Below are 21,022 nucleotides of genomic sequence, written 5' to 3'. Positions count from 1 at the left end.
GGACTTGAGTGTAATTGACTGGTAAGAGAGGGTGCAGGGGACATTCAGAGGTTTGCCACATGATCGGGACAATGAGGTGTTGGCAGTATTTTATTGTGATTGTATTTGAAGCCAGTGAAGATTTGGAGAAATTGTACCTGCAGCCTTAACACTGTAATAAAGTTCTTAATGTGTTAGAAATCTAAAACCCTGCCACAGCTTCAGGAAGGCCATTGAAAGACACTTAGACATCATGTACGAATATGCAGAGAAACCAAATTCCCTTCTGAAAACAAGACCTAACCTTTTCAAATGGGACGCGGGTGGCGCTGTGGGTAAAACCTCAGTGCCTAGGACTTGCCGATCGTATGGTCAGCGGTTCAAATCCCCGCGGCGGGGTGCACTCCCGTCGTTCGGTCCCAGCGCCTGCCAACCTAGCAGTTCGAAAGCACCCCCGGGTGCAAGTAGATAAATAGGGACCGCTTACTGGCGGGAAGGTAAACGGCGTTCCGTGTGCTGCGCTGGCTCGCCAGATGCAGCTTGTCACGCTGGCCACGTGACCCGGAAGTGTCTGCGGACAGCGCTGGCCCCCGGCCTCTTAAGTGAGATGGGCGCACAACCCCAGAGTCAGACACGACTGGCCCGTATGGGCAGGGGTACCTTTACCTTTACCTTTTTAACCTTTTCAAATAGCAAAGCTGAAGAACTCTTGTACATTAAGTGTTTATCAAGATATTTTAGAAAAGTTCCATAGATCAAGTCCCAGTGAATTGCTAGGGCCTGATAGCATGTTCTCACGAACTATAAAACAAGTTGTGTTTATAACAGCTGAATTACATATTCTGATCTATATACCCTCTATATAATAGTTTATATGCAAGAAAAAAATTCTGTGTAAGAAAGGTAACAAATGCACTATCAGTCTTTCAAAATATTTTTTGTGTGTGTGCCTATGAATGCTTGCAGGGCAAATAAGCAGCCTTTCTAAGTTCTAGTCCCCATTCTTAGAAAAAACTGATAAAATATGACACATTTAATCAGTTTTCTAATTCAAACAGGTGGCCATATTCGTAAATAAAACTCTTCAAGAAACTTAATCTAAATGGTGATGTCCTTGGATTTTAAAACCCTTCTCACTGAGTGTTTCATTGACTGAAGGTCCTTGAATAAAAGCTGATGTCCTTTTCTGAAAGTCAACAATGGATTATAAGGCGGGGGTAACTCTCACTGTGAAGAGAGGTGAGAAGAAGGGTGATCCAAGGATTTATACCAGGATGATGTTGTTGTTTTTTATAGCCATACAAAAAGACCAAGAACAAATAGTAATCAGTGATATTCAGTATATTCACAAAACACATTATTTAAGAGTTACAGAAGGTTCTTGTGATAATGTTAGGAGAATGCACTTTGGCAAGAGCAAAATGGCTTCAGTTTAATTGAAAATAGATGCTGCATTTACTGTTATTCAAGGAAGATCAAAATTTTGGTGCTGCTTCCACACACACACACACACACACACACACACACACAACCAATATCTTCAACTTAAAGGAACTTGCTAGGTGAATTTTTGTTTGACAAAATGCTTATAGAACCATAGTCCTCTTACATAAGTCTGTATCAGAAAACCTCAAAATATGCCCTTAATGAAAAAGCATTATTGGTTGCTGTATGTATCATGGTGGTAGGGAATAAGAACTTGTTGTGGAAATGATAAATTACACTTTCTGGAGTGTATCATCTTGAATAATTATTGGCTAAGGGATAATTTTCAGTGGTATCTGAATGTATTCCATATCACCCCACAGCAAGCCACTCAGAATGCATAGCTGTATTTGGGTATATTCAGCATTTAAAGCAATAGCGTCTTGAGCAAACTGATGCGCTTGTCACTGAACAAACTGACGCATTGGGAGAGAATGAATTGTGCCTGGTTGGATTATAATGATGCAGTTGTAATCAGAACCCATACCTCCAAGGAACCCCAGATGTTCACACACACACACACACACACACTCCATTTTAAAGTAAGTATCTAGCCCTCCATAAATGAAAGCTATGAAACAAAAAGTATAGGCAACCTTCAAATTGATTTCTTTAAGATGAGCCAGCCTGGCTGCTCACACGTTTCAGTATTTTTAGCTAATGAGTGAAATCAGAGCTATGATTGATGAGTGAGTTGTTTGGAATTCCTGGGGTGTTTCTCCCTCCCCTTTAGTGTACTTTCCTTTCCTGCTTCTTTCTCATTCGAGCAACCAGGACACATCTTTCCTGTGGTTGGTCTTTCTAATATCAGGTATTCCCTAGAAGTTATTTTCTCCAAATGCTACTGCGCAATAGGTGAAGGTGGGTGTTAAAGAATGTCTCCCAACCTCCACATGGCAAATGCAAAATGTGAAAACTTTGCAAAGAGGCTTAGGCATGTCTCCTGCTGTGTAGTGTTGAAGTCTAGGCACTCATTAAGAATTCACTGTATAGTTAACCTATAAATACTGGTACATTGTTATACATTTCTAATCAGATTAAATCTCTTTGTGTTTAATGGCGCTTACTCTTAGGTAAGTGGTGGCAGGAGTCCAGTTACGGTTTTCCTGCGTGGAAGGAGTAAGAAGAACAGAATTTATAGAGAGCCCACCAGGCTTAAGCTTATTTTGGGAAGTAGGGGGGCAGGTTTTTACTGAATAACTAGGTAAAGTATTGACTATGCTTTTCCTTACTATTTTTACTTGCAAAGGAAAATTAGTAAATACAATATTTATTCTCTCGCCCTGACCTAGCCACTGTGATCCACGCGACGGTCCCCTCCGGACTTGTAACTCACTCTGCGTGGGGCTGCCCTTGAGACTGACCCAGAAACTCCAGCGGGTGCAGAATGCCGCAGCAAGTCTCCTTACGGGTCCTCGCCGCGGGGTCACATTCACCCGGTGCTATACCAGCTGCACTGGCTCCTGGTGGAGTACAGGATCGGGTTTAAGGTGCTGGTTTTAACCTTTAAAGCCCTATGCGGCCTAGGACGTCGTACCTACGGGACCGCCTCTCCTGGTATGTCCCAGGGAGGACCTTACGGTCTTCAAACAAAAACATCTTGGAGGTTAGGCTGGCCACAATCGGAGCCAGGGCTTTTTCAGCTGTGGCCCCGATCTGGTGGAATGCTCTGTCACAAGAGACTAGGGCCCTGAGGGACTTGACATCTTTCCGCAGGGCCTGCAAGACAAAGCTGTTCCACCAGGCCTTTGGCCAAGGCACAGTCTGATCCCCTCCTTTGGTAATCCTCATAGAACTCTAGCCCAATGGTTGCCATTAATTTGATTCTGAATTGATTTTAGAATGAATTGATTTTAGAATGCTGTGTTACTTTTATTGTTGTTAGCCGCTCTGAGCCCGGCTTCGGCTGGGGAGGACAGGATATAAATAAATTATTATTATTATTATTATTATTATTATTATTATTATTATTATTATTATTATTAAAAACCCTCTTCTTTCCACCATCGCTCTCCTGCAGTGGCTACAGGCCTTAGAGAATTCATTTTAGGAATCAGTCATGTGATAGTAAGCTCAGCTGAACATATGGGACAACTTGGAGACATCTAGAGACAAAGCAGCATGTGAAAAACAGCAGCTTGAGGTATTGGTGTATATATTTTAAAGTGGTATGCTGTCAAGCCTGTACTTCAAGTCAACATGTCTAGGACAGGGATGTAACAGAGGAGTTTGGTACACAATGAGCACTGACAATCAAATATTTGTTTGGTTCCTTAGGAAATCACCTTAAGTAGCTTTGATTGAAACACATCTAAATAAAGACATAATCCTTAGAAGATTATTTGTCTCTTTGGCAAGCAGGTTAACAGCCGTCAAAATTTGTACTTCAGGTAGCCAGTTCTGTCACTTACATATCGTTGTTTCGTTGTTGCTGCTGCTGCTTTATGTCATCTGCCTTGAGATGGGAATCATGTAGTTTTGAGATTCATATACAGTAGGGTGGGGTAAGGAAACCTTGCAACAACTTGTATCATTCCTGACCAATGGCCATACTGAGTGGGGCTGTTGGAGTCCAACAGCACCAAGAGGCACCCCATCCCTCTGGGTATAGGATGCAAAGTTCAAATGACTTTTTGCAGCAATAGGATTGCAACTTACCCTGCCTTTGTTTTAATTGGCAGCCAACTGTGCAAAGAGTCCATAACCTGGTAAAGAGGCTCATTGGTACAGAAGACTGCAAGGTAACTGCCTAGAACAGAGCTTTCCAAACTGTGTGTCGTGACACGTTAGTGTATCGGCTGCAGTATGTAGGTGTGTTGCGTGAATGCTCTCTGCACTCCTCCCGGGACTGGAAAGGGGCTAGTTTAACCTTCAGTTTGCTAGTACAGTAAAATTGAATTGTTGAATTACTGTGTCGCGAAATGATGCAGGTCTAAAAAGAGTGCCACCAACATCAAGAGTTTGGAAAGCTCTGGCCTAGAATATGGAGGCATGTATTACCACCTGCTCTTTCAGCTTAGACTTACTGTGGTTCCAGTAATCAGTCTTTATGAATTCTTCCATTTTGTCAGCTCTCCAGTTAAAACCATAAGTATGATTGCATCCAATCCAATTTATTGTACAGTGGTACCTCGGGTTACATATGCTTCAGGTTACATACACTTCAGGTTACAGACTCCACTAACCCAGAAATATTACCTCGGGTTAAGAACTTTGCTTCAGGATGAGAACGGAAATCGTGCTCTGGCGGCACGGCAGCAGCAGGAGGCCCCATTAGCTAAAGTAGTGCTTCAGGTTAAGAACAGTTTCAGGTTAAGAACAGACCTCCAGAACGAATTAAGTACTTAACCCGAATTAAGTACTTAACGAATTAAGTACTTAGCTTGAAAATGCAGCTCAGTAAAAGTGAATCTAAGTGAGGCCGGCTGGATATTCGACAGGTAACTGGCTCTAAAATGGACCATTTTTAGAAGGGGGAACAAAGGAGGGCATTTAGAGTATGATAACATAATGTTTAAAATAATTGGAAAAGGTGGATACATCACATCACTTTTCCATACTGTTATAATAAGTATTAGACAGTGCTAACTTCAACAAAATAAAGGTAAGCTTTATGACACTGCTAAGACGGCACATATGTGATAATCTGTGGGAGACTGCCTAAAATTTGTCCAGAAGATTCAAGGGACTGAGGAAGCACAGTTTATTAAAAGCATTTGTTGAAACAGGCACAAATCTGTCTTTGATAAGAGCACTTAGTGCTCATGATGTGAATAATTACGTGGGACAAGGTAAAAGATCATCTGGTTAATGTTTTTCATATCTGATCTGTCCTTGATTCTGTATGTAGGCAACCTTGTGCTACAAGCAAAGGAAAATGAGTTAAAAGCTGAGCATGTTTATCAATTCGGGTCCTGCTTCTCTTTTTAATTTCTGAATTAAAGAATGGCGTTAAAAATGCCATTGTATGTTGTGGTGTATGTGAAATAGGCTAGAATTTACTATTCAGAGCAATTTCAAAGAGGTATGAAACTGACAGTGGATATAAGAGAGGACAAAAATGCAGCACAATGGATCATCCTTGCCCACGTAAAACAAACATAGACCATGAAGTTACGCTGCACTTTGTGGAGTATTGTGCTATCAAAGTTTCATGAGGCTTGACTATTTGCTATGAAAATTGCCATTTCAGGGTGTAAGAAATGCCGCCCCCCAATACACATTTCGGTCCCTTCAGGTGTCTTTTGTCTGTTTTGCAGCAGTCCTTGTTATCCAGTCTGCTACTTGTGGGAGGCCGCTGAATTCTTTTCATCACTAAATTGCCCCAATCTAAATAATACCTCAATCTTCATAACGCTGCTATTTATTTTGTTGTGGGAAATGTGCAAGCAGCTATACATTTTCCTCAGCAGAACACATAGCGTCTGGGGCTTTGTGGATTTTTTTAAAAAAATACAGATGTGTGTGTGTTTGTCTTCTTGTTGATGCTTTTACTGTTAAATTGCTTCTGGATGCTTCATGAGAAGTGCTTCATAAATAAAAATAAACTAAACAAATAACATTTGTTTGAGGCAACAGTGTGTCTAGATTGCTAGTATCCATGCTTTTGGAATCAAGCCACAATCTTTTTCAAGAGTCTGGCAAGTGGAGATTTCATCTGGTCTCAGAGAATTCAGAAAGCTATGCAGTCAATTCTTGGGTGAATTCACCACATAATAGCTGTGAGAATCAACTACAAGTGTTAACTCAGAATTCCTATTCCAAATGAATGACCTGACCTCAACTTAGAGATGGAAATAACATCTCAGTTTTGCATTTGTTTACCCTTTTGTGTGTGTGTGTGGGGGGGGGGGAATGCAGATAGACACTGTGATAAAAATATCCATTTAAGAAGTTTGCTGGAAGGGAGAGGTCTTCAATGGGCACCAAAAAGAAAATATTGATGTTGCCTGCCTGATAATGTATATAATGGGAGTTCCAAAGGGTACGTGCCACCATACAAGTTGTCTGATTCATATATTGTATGGAGAAGACTTCCTGATGATGATGATGCCCTTTCCTGCAGAGCCCAGTGATCAACTGGGTATATACAGTGTGGGTTGAGGTAACCTTTTAGGTCATGCGAACTATTGTTAAAATATATATATGGGGGGAATCAACTGATGGTGAGTTGAGACCCACACAGTGCTGTGAAAATAGTACAGTGGTACCTCGGGTTAAGTACTTAATTCGTTTCGGAGGTCCGTTCTTAACCTGAAACTGTTCTTAACCTGAAGCACCACTTTAGCTAATGGGGCCTCCCGCTGCCACCGCACCGCCGGAGCACGATTTCTGTTCTCATCCTGAAGCAAAGTTCTTAACCTGAAGCACTATTTCTGGGTTAGCAGAGTGTGTAACCTGAAGTGTATGTAACATGAAGCGTATGTAACCCAAGGTAGCACTGTAGATCACTTTGTTTCCCTGGTGGAGCACTTGACGGTAGTGACTGGGCAAGAAAAGAAGGGCAAGAATTGCATATCAATGTTGGATTCACTGCTATGCTAGAGACAAATATAAAAGAGGTGACAGCAGGTTCAATATTGTGACTTTCCTTTTCTATATTGAAATGTGTATTAAATTGCCCATCAACTATATAATTGAAACAAGCTTATGGCTGGAATAAATGCTCTGTATTATATGTATTATGAAACAGACAGAATGGGAAGATGCTGAACATCCTTTAATGGCAAAGTGCTTTTATGGCTTTTCCAACAGAGCTTGAACTCCAAATTTGCTGGTGATCTATATAGGAAACAAGAGCATTTCTGCATCCAGTGCCAGAATAAAATAAAAGTTTGGCATTTAGGCTTTTGGCACTGAAGAAAGAACTCTCTATTGCCTTAATTTCAGCTTATTGTGCATTTAAATAGCATTGCACTTCAGTGTAGATCACTGTGATGTATGTGTGCTGATTGCACAGATGTATTTGTCTTTGTTTACATGTGCTAGGAAGCCCTGACTGGCAACAACATTCAAAATAAATATATATAAACTAACACATGGTGGCTGTCTCAATATGCAGTGTGCATGCTGTTTCCTGTGGAAGATCTGTCGTGCCTTCCATGAGAATGGAACTGAAGAGTATTAGGTATTCATGGAGAAATTGGAGTTTGCTGCTACTCATTGAACTCCCACCTTTCCCCCTGACATTTTAAAAAATAAACAGCTGTGTGGCAGAAATCCAACAGGTGCTTATTTTGCCAGCACTGCATCTCTGTTATAGGAAAAAAGATTCATGCTGAAGTTTTGTCTTGTCAGACAACTGATAAAGGCATGAGGCCTTTCAGGAAAACAGCATAGCAACACTAAATCTGCCATATCAAAGGCTTCCAGTATATAGCCCTGGTTTTGTTTTTACTGATATAAAATTTAATTTAATTTTACAGCAAAAGAAATGTAAGGGGTGAAGAGGGCATGCATTATTTAGTTTATCAAGTGATTTAAAATAACCAAAGGCAAAATTTTTATCAAAAAGGAAGCATATATATATATATTGGGGGTGGTGCTGCTGTGCTTGTTTCTTTGTACATTTGAGTTAACATTTATCACAGTTGGTCTCTGTTCTGTGAACTTTGCTAAGTGGCATTTTAAAAAAAACGCTCTGTGCACACTTACTCCTTTCTGGTTTTTTCAGCTGGTACTTAAAGCCAGGAAGTAATTAACTCTAGATTACAGTAATATGACTTCTGTAAACTAGTGTTCTTGTGACAGGAACATCCTAGTAATTGCAGGGCAATTGGTAGTCTTCTCTTGCAGCAGTGACGGGTCCAACCCTGTGAAATGCTCACTACCTGTTCTTCCTTCTGACGTTAATGAAGGCTGAGGGCTTCTAATGATTCACAGAATCGGGCTTCATGGTAATTGTAGAAAATTGCTGCTGTTCCATTACTTGCCTCTTGCTACAAAAAGGGGCAAGAGAAGATGAGAGAAGGTACATCTTGCCAGAATTTGTGGCAGCGTGGATTTGCATTTTATTAGCAACAGGAAATTCTGACACCATGCCATTGGAAGGAGCACAGGAAACCCATTCACCACCCTCTTCATCACCCCCCCCAACTCTACTGTCAGGCATTCTGACTATAGAAAAGCGCTGCATTTTTATGGGCATATTGCCTTCAGCAGTATGTTATCTTTCTTTCAGTTGCTCAGCACCCTTTCGAGTACCCTACTTATGCCACTGAGCACCCCAAGAAATAATGGTATTGCAACTAATCACCTACAGAGCTGAATGCTGATAAGTATTAAAAGAATTGGAATTTACTACCAATATTGGTAACAATGGCGTAATGAGAAAACAGAAGCGCATGGTGCTACTGCAGCAGAAGTGGTCAAATCTTGTAGCAAAGGAAAACCCACTTCATATGAAATGGGAATTATTGCAGTCCCTTCATCAGATAGTGCCCAAGCCTTATTCAAGTTGTGTTGCAGTGGAAAGAATATAAACCTTGGACTGTGCCTTGAAGCTCGCTGGGTGACCCTTAGCCATCACCAGTGCTCATCCTAGCCTACCTCAGGGTTTTATAATGATAAATGAGTGGGGAACCTTGTTATACAACCTTGAGTAGGGAATGGAAGGATTCGCCTGTTTCTGATCTCTGTCAGTTTTGCATGTGCTTGTTTGTAAGTATGTTCAATCTCATTTCCGTATCAATTTGTGGATATTTATTAACTGCATGAAATATTCACATTGTTTTCTATGTTTTTCACAAAATGCACATTTTAATTTGGATTTAGGTACACTTCAGCAGAAAACTGTGCTGCAAAATTAAAAGAAGTCTAAAAAAACTGAAACATAACTGCGTTCTGATTTATGAGCCTAGGAATTGCAAATCAGGTTTGTTTGCTCTAAAATGCAGACATGACAAAATCCTTGAGTAACCTTGAAGACTTGTGTGTGTGTGTATATTTAATTTCCTTAGGTCAATAACAGTTTCTTCAACATCCATATTTGCATATACAGTATGATCTCATCTTAGAATTCGATTCCAAGAGTTCCGCATATGCGCAAAAACATATATACTCAAACCCTTGGAATTACCCCTGTGCAAACATCCTGGGCCTTCTGTGATCTCACAGGAACACCCCACAACTGGCTTTTCCCCGCTCAAAAAGAGCTTTTAAGCTCTCTACCTTGCTTGGGGAGCAAGGCCCTCTCTGCACGCCAGCTTTGAAGGCCATGGGAGGATTTCACAGAGCTATTCCAGTTGCTATGAGATCTCATCCCAGACCTGATACGCTGAGAGAGCCTTGCTTCCCAAGGCAGAGAGTTTAAAAGCTCTTTTTTCACCAGAAAAATCCAGCACAAAATAGCTTTTAAGCTTTCTGCCTTCCTGCATTTCAGGATTTCAACTAATGGCCTTTAGACGTGTATGATTGAAATTGCGCTAGTTAAATCAGTGTTGGATGTGATTGTACTGTACCAGCAATAATTTGTGTAGATGCTAGTATTGCACAGCATAGAAAGAAGAACTGATTAAAAAGTAACCATACCAATACTACTCTGAGATAATGGGAGTTTGAAGATAGAAAAGTATTTAGTAGGTATTGGAGTTTTACCAATCCGAATGGAGTGGGGGAATGCATGGCTGTATCTGAGGTATTTTTAACATTGCGTTTGTTTCAGAACAGGATTCATGGGTATTTATTACTCAGAAAATTAGTAATCTCCTATGATGTGGGTTGAGCGTGAGGTGGAAATGATGCATTACTGTAATGCTAAGTTTTGGGGTAGACGTCCAATTTGGCCTTCAAGCTTTCTCTGAATGGGAACATTATTTATTTATTTTTAAAATAAAAACGTCTTTGACATTTTACAAACCAGAGTAGGTTGGGTTTTCCCCCCCTTCATTCAAACCATTTTTTGGAAATACACTGAGAGCAGTTGAAAAGGGTATTTAATCTGCCCTACTTTTTCTTCCCAGCAGATCATAATTACTGATAGAGACATCTTGAAAGAGCTGCGTTTTTGAAATAAACTATCCCCTCAAGCTTCATAATGAGCATTATATAGAAATGACCTTTCCCTTGACAGTGTTCAGTGTACACATTTTTACACTCTAATAGTATCTCTCAACGAACTTTATTATCTGAATTGGGTGGATCCATGAGTTGTTCTTGGTTTAAAACTACAGCACTTTGCTACTTTGCTTTTTACTTCATTTTCACTTCTTATTCATTGCAAAAATTGAGATAAATAAATAATGTTCCCATTCAGAGCAAGCTTGAAGGCCAAATTGGATGTCTACCCTAAAATGTGCCTCTGTACTTAGCATCATTTCCACCTCATGCTAAACCCACATCATAGGAGATTACTAATTTTCTGAGTAATAAATATCCATGAATCCTGTTCTGAAACAAATGCAATGTTAAAATACCTCTGATACAGCCATGCATTCCCCCACTCCATGAAATGGTTGTTGTTTGTTGTTTAGTTGTTTAGTCATGTCCGACTCTTCGTGACCCCATGGACCAGAGCACACCAGGCACTCCTGTCTTCCACTGCCTCCCCCAGTTTGGTCAAACTCGTGGTGGTAGCTTCGAGAACACTGTCCAACCATCTCATCCTCTGTCGTCCCCTTCTCCTTGTGCCCTCCATCTTTCCCAACATCAGGGTCTTTTCCAGGGAGTCTTTTCTTCTCATGAGGTGGCCAAAGTATTGGAGCCTCAGCTTTACGATCTGTCCTTCCAGTGAGCACTCAGGGCTGATTTCCTTAAGAATGGAGAGGTTTGATCTTCTTGCAGTCCATGGGACTCTCAAGTGTCTCCTCCAGACCATAATTCAAAAGCATCAACTCTTCGGCGATCAGCCTTCTTTATGGTCCAGCTCTCACTTCCATACATCACTACTGGGAAAACCATAGCTTTAACTATACGGGCCTTTGGTGGCAAGGTGATGTCTCTGATTTTTAAGATGCTGTCTAGGTTTGTCATTGCTTTTTTCCCCAAGAAGCAGGCATCTTTTAATTTCGTGACTGCTGTCACCATCTGCAATGATCATGGAGCCCAAGAAAGTAAAATCTCTCACTGCCTCCATTTCTTCCCCTCCTATTTGTCAGGAGGTGATGGGACCAGTGGCCATGATCTTAGTTGTTTTTTATGTTGCACTTCAGACCATATTTTGCAGTCTCCTCTTTCACCCTCATTAAAAGATTCTTTAATTCCTCCTCATTTTCTGCCATCAAGGTTGTGTCATCTGCATATCTGAGATTGTTGATATTTCTTCCAGCAATTATGCACATACAATACTAAGTGACATTTTTCTTTTACTAATGCCAGATTCCTACAGAAGATGCTTCCACACTGTGGAATAGCCACACTTTGATCACTCACTTTTTCGCAGGGCATCTATGTAACATCACCATCATGTTCTCCTCTTGGCATTTGGAACTTGCTGTTTTGAGAAAAGTAACTGTAAACTTCTCTGGGAGCTAACTCCACAATCTTTGCATCTTGACATTTGAGCTGAAGTGTTTGATTAATAGTCAGCCACAATGTGTTAAATGCACCTGAGCCAATGATGAAGCAGAATATAGTTTTCTAAGGTACGGGGGGGGGGCTCCCTCCTTGCCTCATTGTTGAACTAGCCAGCCCCCCACCCCCAGTAAGGCTCGTTGCCACCTCCACCTCCTCAACCTCTCTCTGAGAAGGACTGTGGCTGCAATCTTCACCCCACTGACTTGGGAGTAAGCGCCATTGAATTCAGTAGCACTTGCTTCTGAATAGATATGCTTAGGATTGTGTTGTGAGGCATTATTATTAGCATTCTGTCACAATTCCAAAAACTAAAAGTTGCTGCTGCAAACTGCCCATGTCAGGACAAGGCTTAACATCTTTACAATGCTATTGGACTGTGTCCTTTAATTTCTAGGAGAGAGGTCAAATAGAAAATCATATTTTCAGGGAGAGTTGGCGATATGGCCCAGAAGGGCTTTGGTTCAATGATGATGAATTAGAACGGTCCATTTAATGCAGCAGCTTCATATAGGAAAAATGAAATTGTGGTTTGAAGTTGTGCAGTTTTCGTATTACATACAAACTGTAGTAGAAGTATAGTACCGTACCTTCATTATACACCTTTAAGTAGTTGATTTGATTGATACCCTATGCCCTTTTAAAATGTGGTTTTTTGAGGGGGTTGTTATTGGGTTGTTGTTTTTATTTTGATTATATATTTTGTGGTTTTATATTCTGATTTTGTTCTGCGAACCACCTTGAGACCTCTGGGTATATGGCAGTATAATAATAATAATAATAATAATAATAATAATGCATACTGCATTTTCATCAGTGAACACACGTACACACACACGGAGAAACAGTAGTGCTAAAATATAAGATTTCAGAGATTTATAGAGCTGTTACTTCTCTCAAAGTATGGTTGCATTTCCCCAGGTCTGAGGTTAACATAGAAAGACTCAGAGAACCACATTTGGCCCCTGCACTAGGTTTCCCACCCCTGAATTGGCTCCAAAGGTGTCAGTCCACTCATGGAAGTGTGGAAGATCATCTTTAAAGTAACCCTACAACTGGCATGTATATAACTTGGGACAGTTGTGGTTTTTTTCATGCCACTACACTGTTGTTGATGTAGTTGTTGTGATACAGTGGCTGCAGGGGCGCCGACTTATAAAAAATATTGGGGGGGCCCATACCGACTTATAAAAAATATTGGGGGGGGCCAAGACCTCCAAACCGCTGCTGCTGGGGGAACGAAAGGGGCGAGCCCCGGGCTGCCCCGACCTTAAGTGAACCTGTGAGGGCCCGCCCTTTGCGGCAGCCGATTGGCTGCCGCCGTGGGCGGTGAATATTAATGAGCTAGGGGGAATCCCCGCTTCTCGCGGGGCTGATGCCAGCCCCGCGAGATTGTTGATGGGTCGAGAGCCCGCAACCCTACCCCCTCTCTAGATCGGGAGTGGCTTTGTTTTAACTCATTACTGAATGTATTTTAAAAGGTAAGCATAATATAACTAATAATTTTCTTAAATTATTGGGGGGGCGGAGCCCCCCCAAACGAATTTTTGAGGGGGCTCGGGCCCCCTCAGGCCCCATGGAGTCGGCGCCTATGAGTGGCTGCTAACTAAAGCGAAGGTATTCAATTTTAAAAGTAAAATGCCTGGCTTCTGTCTTCACCTGCTGTGATGTGGATCAAAGGGAGATGTAACCAGGGTGGCAGATTTATATGTGTGCGTGAGTGCACACACAAATAAGTGATTATAAGCTTAACCACATACAAGTAAGTACACATATAGCTTTTTAAAAATAAAAGTAGCATTCAAGGCTGTTTGTATCCTCACAGAAGTCCCGTGACATTTCAAAAACATGTTATTTATTTCTCATGCCGATGTCCAGTTCTGCTGTGAGCATCTCCTTGATTTCTTTTTAAAAGAACAAATATCCTTGCCTATTTAACAACCCTCTCCCCCAGTCTTCATTGCAAGGCTACCCTCCTTCTTCATTATGCTTGTATAATTATCAGCCAGTGTTTCTACAGCAGTAAGTAGAGGTTGTTCCACCAAAACAATCTCTGCAGAAAATGCCTGCTAGTCATGCACGCTCGCTCTCCTGCCCAGCTGGTGCTGACAACATGAACATTCCTTGGGACAAATCCAGTACAGTACTTGAAAAGAAGCAAGAACAGCACCGGGCCAGGAACTTCGCACTTGTGGTTCATCCACAAGTCCTCCCTTAAGCCCACTACAGCCACAGATCCACTTCTGCCTAAGTGTGGGAGCCACAACAAAGGGGAATTTCTGTCTTTCGAGAGTTTGGCATTCTAGTTCAGTCACCTGCATGCAACAGAACTGCAGCAGTTTGCCCCAAATGAGAAATTACCGTATTTTTTGCTCTATAAGACTCACTTTTTCCCTTCTAAAAAGTAAGGGGAAATGTGTACGCGTCTTATGGAGCGAATACAGGCTGCACAGCTATCCCTGAAGCCAGAACAGCGAGAGGGGTTGCTACTTTCACTGTGCAGCGATCCCGCTTGCTGTTCTGGCTTCTGAGATTCAGAATATATTTTTTTCTTGTTTTCCTACTCCGAAAACTAGGTGCGTCATGTGGTCTGGTGCATCTTATAGAGCGAAAAATACGGGTATATGTGTGGCTATGTGTGCTTTCATTTGTAGGACATGGGTGCTTTGTTGGAGAAACATTGGAGGGATTTCTAATGTCATTACAGTGGTGCCTCGCAAGACGAAATTAATTCGTTCCGCAAGTCTCTTCGTCTTGCGAGTTTTTCGTCTTGCGATGCACGGTTTCCCATAGGAATGCATTGAAAATCAATTAATGCGTTCCTAGGGAAACCGCCTTCAGACCAGGTCTGGGTACAGTCTGTCCCCCGACCTCTTCTGAAGGCTGGGGGGGGGGGGACAAGGGCTTTTCTTCCCACCCCCAGCATTTTAAAAAAACCCGGGACAGCGGAGGACTTCTCCGCTGTCCGGGGCAATCTTAAAATGCTGGCGGGCGGCATTTTAAAATCGCCCGGGACAGCGGAGGACTTCTCCGCTGTCCGGGGCGATTTAAAAGCCCCTGGGAAGGCAGGCAGGGGGGACAAAGATTTTCGCCCCCCGCCCGCCTTCAGAAGAGGTCCTGGACCTCTTCTGAAGGCGGGCGGGGGCGAAAGTCTTTGCTCCCCCCTGCCTGCCTTCCCGGGAGAGCGGAGAAAGGCAGCGCGTTTCTCCGCTGTCCCGGATGGCTTTTGAAGGCAGGCAGGGGGGAGCAAAGACTTTCGCCCCCCGCCCGCCTTCAGAAGAGGTCCTGGACCTCTTCTGAAGGCGGGCGGGGGGCGAAAGTCTTTGCTTCCCCCCCCCTTCAAAAGCTGTCCTGGACAGGCTTCGTGGACCTCTCCGCAAGCAGCGGGAGCGCTCCCGCTGCTTGCGGAGAGTTGCCAGCATGCCGAAGCCTGCGCGCGCTGAGATCAGCGCGCCCAGGCTTCGCGGCCCCGCCGCCCGGCATCGGAGCTTGGTTCCGATGCCGGGCGGCGGGAGAAGGCATTCCCGCCCCGCCGCCCGGCATCGGAGCTTGGTTCCGATGCCGGGCGGCGGGAGGAGGCGTCCCCGCCCCGCCGCCCGGCATCGGAGCTTCGTTCCGATGCCGGGCGGCGGGAGGAGGTCCGAGGACAGTGGGGAAGACGCGCTGCGCTTCCCCGCTGTCCCGGAGATTTCCCTATGGGCTTTCGTCTTGCGAAGCAAGCCCATAGGGAAATTCGTTTTGCGAAGCGCCTCCAAAACGGAAAACCCTTTCGTCTAGCGGGTTTTCCGTCTTGCGAGGCGTTCGTCTTGCGGGGTACCACTGTATATCAACACCAGAGTGCTGCAGATTACTGCACTACAGCCTTGAATTTCATACAGAATACGGAAATTTTGCACATGACAGCTTCAAGGAGAAAAAGTTGCTGACTCTTTCTAGCGAATGAAATCTTCTGCTTACAGTACAACCGAAGGGGAGACTGTACTCAGTAGGTCACTACTTTCTTAAGGAGAGTTTCTCCTTCAGGTCCCCAAAATATCAGAAGCCTGGTCCACAGTAACTCATAGAATCATAAAGTTGGGAGGGAACCCGAGGATCATCTAGTCCAACCCCCTGCAATACAGGAATATGCAGCTGCCCCTTATGGGGATCAAACCTGCAACCTTGGCGTTATCAGCACCATGCTGTAACCAGCTGAGCTTTTCAGGTTAATGCTGTTAATGATAGGAATTTTGGTGCAACTGTCCCTGTTCTGTGGAACAACACTCCTGTTGAGATACAACAGGTACTTTCCAGAAACAAAAACATTACTCGTTTCAATTAGCTTTTCCACCTTTGGTGCTTGTCTTGTATTGTTTTTAAATCTGGGTTATTTTTGTACAGTTCTAAAACTATTTTTAATTGTTCTGTGATACTTTTATGTCAGCACCTACATAACATGTGATTCATAAATTTATTACTAATATTAATGATAAAAATGAAATGGAAAGTTAAATTGTTTTATTAGCAGCTCCAGCTATTGAATGGCTCAGAACTATGGGTCTCCACAACAGCTATTTTCTATCACATTCACTACAGTTAGATTATACAGCCTTGCAGATGAAATTCCTTTCAGTCAAAGACATCTTATGCTTCCCAATCCTGCCACACTTTACAGGGACAGGAATGCACACAGTTAATTCTGTCACAATGTTTTGATCTTTGGCCAATGTTTTCTTCTGGGACAGTGCTATGGATTTGACATTGTCCATCAGATGTGTGTGACCATGATGTAGCCATTAGGTTTTATGTAAGCATCTACTAAAATCGAATTTTAAAATCCCCTGGCTTTTGCCAATGGTAGTTCATAGATTTGGACTGAAATAAAGCAAATATTTAGCTGTCAGACTTTAGTGGGAAAATCTGTTTCCTTGTTATTATTATTATTATTATCATGCATTTTAAATGGCTTCCTTTTATCTAAAATGTATCAGTTACTAGGGAAATAAAATTCAAGAGTTACTTGTAAAAAAAAAACCCCAACCACCCCTCTTTATTTGTTTTTAGTGGCTGTGTTCTTAGAATAGCTCATTTTTCTTTGTTTTGCTGGTGAGTATAAAGCACATGAAAAATGAAACTAAATCCATCAACAGAGGGACTTTAATTGCAAGCAGTATAATTTGTTTAATACATTTTTTTCCCACAGGAGACTAAGACAACTTCCATTTTAAAAATACTTCTAATACTAGCCTAATCCTATGTATGCCCTGAGAACTTATTCCCAAAGTAATAATCACAACAGGACTCTCACTGGGACATCTTTTCATGAAAGGCATTTACTATGGTGCCAGAAATGTGAGATCTCTTGCACTGAAGAGGATGAATTGGAAGATGTAGCCTTGTGGATTTTATGTCTTTACTGTGCCAGTAAATAGGTGACATCTTGTTTTGCTTGCCGGTGGATTTATGGCATTTTATTATACTTTATTGTCTATTTTCTAAATGGCAGGTTCCAAGTCTCAAGTTATGCTTATGAATGTCTGATGCCGTGTTGTGTTCTCACAATGGCTAATGAGGGTTTGTCACTAGAGAATCATTTAGAAGCCTAACCCAATAGATAAGTAGCTGCGATTGCATTGGTGTCCATTTTTGCAGAGGTTATGCAACACTAGACTTCACAGCCCATATTTGTACCATGGCTGGTGTGTGTGTAGCATAACTTGGGATGTGGTGGTTGATTGGCCACTTCAGTGCTTCTTGGCTGGCTTTAAAATTACTGTGCCTTTGTTGTATTAATTCTAGTTCAGGCTTCCTCAACCTGGGCCCTCCAGATGTTGTGAGACTTCAATTCCCATCATCCCTGACCACTGGTCCTGCTAGCTAGGGAACATGGGAGTTGTAGGCCGAAAACATCTGGAGGGCCAAGGTTGAGGAAGCCTGGTCTAGTTCATTCTAGATCAGTCTGTGGGATACTGCACAACTATTCAACACTAGTTTGCAGCCTTACTAGTTTGTACTGGAGAGTACTAGTTTGCAGCCTTAGAAGGTTTTCCCATTTTCACTATAAAATATTACAGATTTTTTTAGTCTGTGAAAGTCTGCGTCATCTACCTGATTCAACCATTTTGAGATTGTAATTTTGGAGCATTTACTAGTGCTTGGATGCTTGGCTGAGGGTCCAAACAAAACCCAGAATTACTGGATTTTGTTTTTCTTTCTCCCAGTGATCAAGGGGCAGCTGCATGATGGTCACTGGATTACCTACAGCAGCTTTTTTCTCAAAACAGCTCCATTTTTTTCCTTGCATGTCATGGTTAAATCTATCTATGCTGTAAGCGCAAATACTGGAAGCTGTAATCAAAGTCTTAACAACTGAAGTAGGAACCCAGCTCAGAAATGCCTGTCAGCAAGATGAGTGAAAAATGAATAGCAAAGAAGATTTAAGTAGGCATCTGAAGTGTCTACAAGCATGTACAGTATTAAGGGCACAAACACTTGGCAATTTTCCTGATTCAAACTCTCTGATTATGTCTTATGGCACATAACTGTGCTACATGACTTAGGTGCCCTGCTCTCAGCGGTGGCTAAACACAATGGAATTAATCACCACTTCCTTTAATAACATTTGCATGTTGCTCTCTATGACATAGCATTCATCACATGCACTTAAGTCTTATCTCTGCCAGTCTGGGATGCCTAGCAGCATTTACAGATCCATTTTCATTGCTGTAAAAAATTAAACAGTTTTGTAAGTAGGAATGAGAGTATGTGGAATATCTGGCATGACAGTGTGCTGAATGGTTAAGGAGGAATAGAGGAAGGTTATTTATCTATCTTATGGTACATGGCCAACCCTTAATAACACTCAGTATCTTTTTGTTTTTCACTTAACATAGGTGAACAGGGCTGCCAACATGGCGCCAACTTATAGATGTCCCTTGTGTGTGTTTGAGTGTGATAGATACACACTTGTCATTTATCTACTAGCTTTAAAAAAGGTTAGCTTCATTTTTCTGTTTCTACTTCTTAAGCCTTCTCCTGCTGTTGTCAACAACAACGAAAAGCAGTGCCAAAAATAGGTTTCTGACTAAGCCATACTCAGAGCTGAGTCATTGAACTCAATAGAATTTAATAGTTAGATTCGTTCATTTCAACAGAATTATTATGAGTAGGGTTTAGTTGGATACAGCCCAATAAACTTATATTGAGAGAGAGAGAGAGAGAGAGAGAGAGAGAGAGAGAGAGAGACTGCTCAACCTGGAAAGCAATATATCTTGATTGTATTTCAAAGAGAAAAAACCCATAGGTTTTTCTTCAAGATGCCTGCCTATGATAGAACTTATTATCAGTCTGGTGTGGCTATTCTCTGTGTCTAGCATAGCAAAACAGTACGGCTTAAATGTTGCAGTGCTTGGAGACGGAGGATAGTTAAGTTTAAGCAAACCAGTCTTTTATCTTGTCTTATACTTTGATCCTACTCAGTTATCTGTTTTCTTTCCTGTGATTTCTGTATATTAATCCCCTTAGCCTGCCTTGCAAGTCTCCTTTGTAGTATCATTTTCACTATAATTTCACTATTTTTCATAGTTAAATTGATTAGGCAGGGGAATGGAAGGTCCCCTGTGTCCTGTGAGGTCATTAGTTTCTCATGAAAACAGAGATCACTATTAATTAAGCAGCAACAAATAAAACAATCCAAAGCACAGAAGAGGAAATAGTTTTTAAACTTTCACCATGTTTTGGACAAAGATGTGCGATACCCTTGTATATTCTTGCATTATTCGCTGCATATGTGTAGACACGTATTAGAAGAGTTTTAGCATAGCCAATGAATTAGTGCCCTTTCTTTAAATTGTTTAAGGATTTATCCGCTATACATCTGCATCTTCCTATCGCTAATGCAATGTCTCTGCAGTGTCTGTATAGCATCAAGCTTTGTGACGTGTGAACGATTAGTCAGTGTATCCCCACCCGGAGCATGTGTTTACTAGATCAGTAAGCCCTAGGCTCAGACTGTGTGATCAATATACTGTTTGCTTATACTGGAAGACCTGGGTAAATTATGTGCTATGATAACACTTCATCATCAAGTGGCAGCTGTTCAGACCAGCGTTTCGACTTCTTGTTTTGGTCTTTTTTTATACCAACCAGCAGATATTGCTAACTTGCCTTTTCAGAAGAGTGTCTTAGTGCCACGCATTGCTGCTGAAGGATATTTCTTTTGAGCATGAACAAAGCTTGCATAGTTAGCCAATAAAGTGTGTGTTGTGAATTTTAATCCTCAATAGCTTTTCATTCAGAGTCATAAATAGATTTTTTTCCATAGCTATCACAACAGGCACTCCTCTCACCAACTCCTGAGGTTTTATTGTTTGAATGCAAATCCTGTTTAAGGAAGTTTTTAATGTTTAACAGACTGTTGTATTTTAATATTCTGTTGGAAGCTGCACAGAGTGGCTGTGGAAACCCAGCCAGATGGGCGGGATATAAATAATAAATTATTATTATTATTATTTTAGTTATTCAGTGTGTGCATATATGGCAAGAAACCTTTCTGTATCAAAATGGTAGGACAGAGGAGCCATGGAGCCAACTTTTGAGGATTGCTGTTAAAGAAAGAGAAACATTGGCAGGTGAGAAGGTGATATTGCTTGTAGTGGTCATGGTGTAAGTACCGTCTCCTTCATAACGCCACAATTTTAAAATAGGAATTGAGAAATCTTTGGCCAAAGTTCGTATTAGATTATATTTGGTGCAACAAGGTGCATTTGAGACAAAGAAGCAACGGCTGCATTGTCAGGTTGGAATTGAATGCAACACTCTCAGGCTGCAGTCAGAGGTTGGGGTGTTTAAGCCCATTGACATCAATACTTGCCAATTGCAGCCTTAGATTTTCTGTCTGAGTGAGAAGCTATTGTGGAGATTATAACTGGGGCTATTATTTTCTCCTCTGCCATTGAACCATTTCTAGTTCTCCAAAAACCATGTTTCTCTTTGAAAATCCTCACTGATAAAGGTGGCTGGAATTCATTTTTAGTCTTCTGTTTCAATTGAATCGAGCAAAGCCACTGCC

At 41.8% G+C, this 21,022-nt stretch overlaps 1 protein-coding gene across 3 annotated transcripts in view; it reads left to right on the top strand.

Moving 5' to 3' along the window:
* Positions 1 to 21,022, top strand: part of RAI2 (retinoic acid induced 2) — a 38,507-nt gene that overhangs the window by 12,860 nt on the left and 4,625 nt on the right. The window contains exon 2 of one of the 3 annotated variants that reach the window (XM_077927479.1): positions 20,521 to 20,582. The exons of 1 other annotated variant lie outside the window; for it this stretch is intronic. The gene's annotated coding sequence lies outside the window, so the exon portion shown is untranslated. Of the gene's footprint in view, positions 1 to 20,520; positions 20,617 to 21,022 lie in introns of all 3 variants that reach the window. One more of the 3 variants, XM_077927478.1, reaches the window with a different exon arrangement.

This window comes from Podarcis muralis, chromosome 4, assembly GCF_964188315.1.
Source record: "Podarcis muralis chromosome 4, rPodMur119.hap1.1, whole genome shotgun sequence".
Taxonomy (NCBI): domain Eukaryota; kingdom Metazoa; phylum Chordata; class Lepidosauria; order Squamata; family Lacertidae; genus Podarcis; species Podarcis muralis.
Note: the sequence above shows the minus strand (reverse complement) of the source record. Positions and strands in the feature narration are given on the sequence as shown.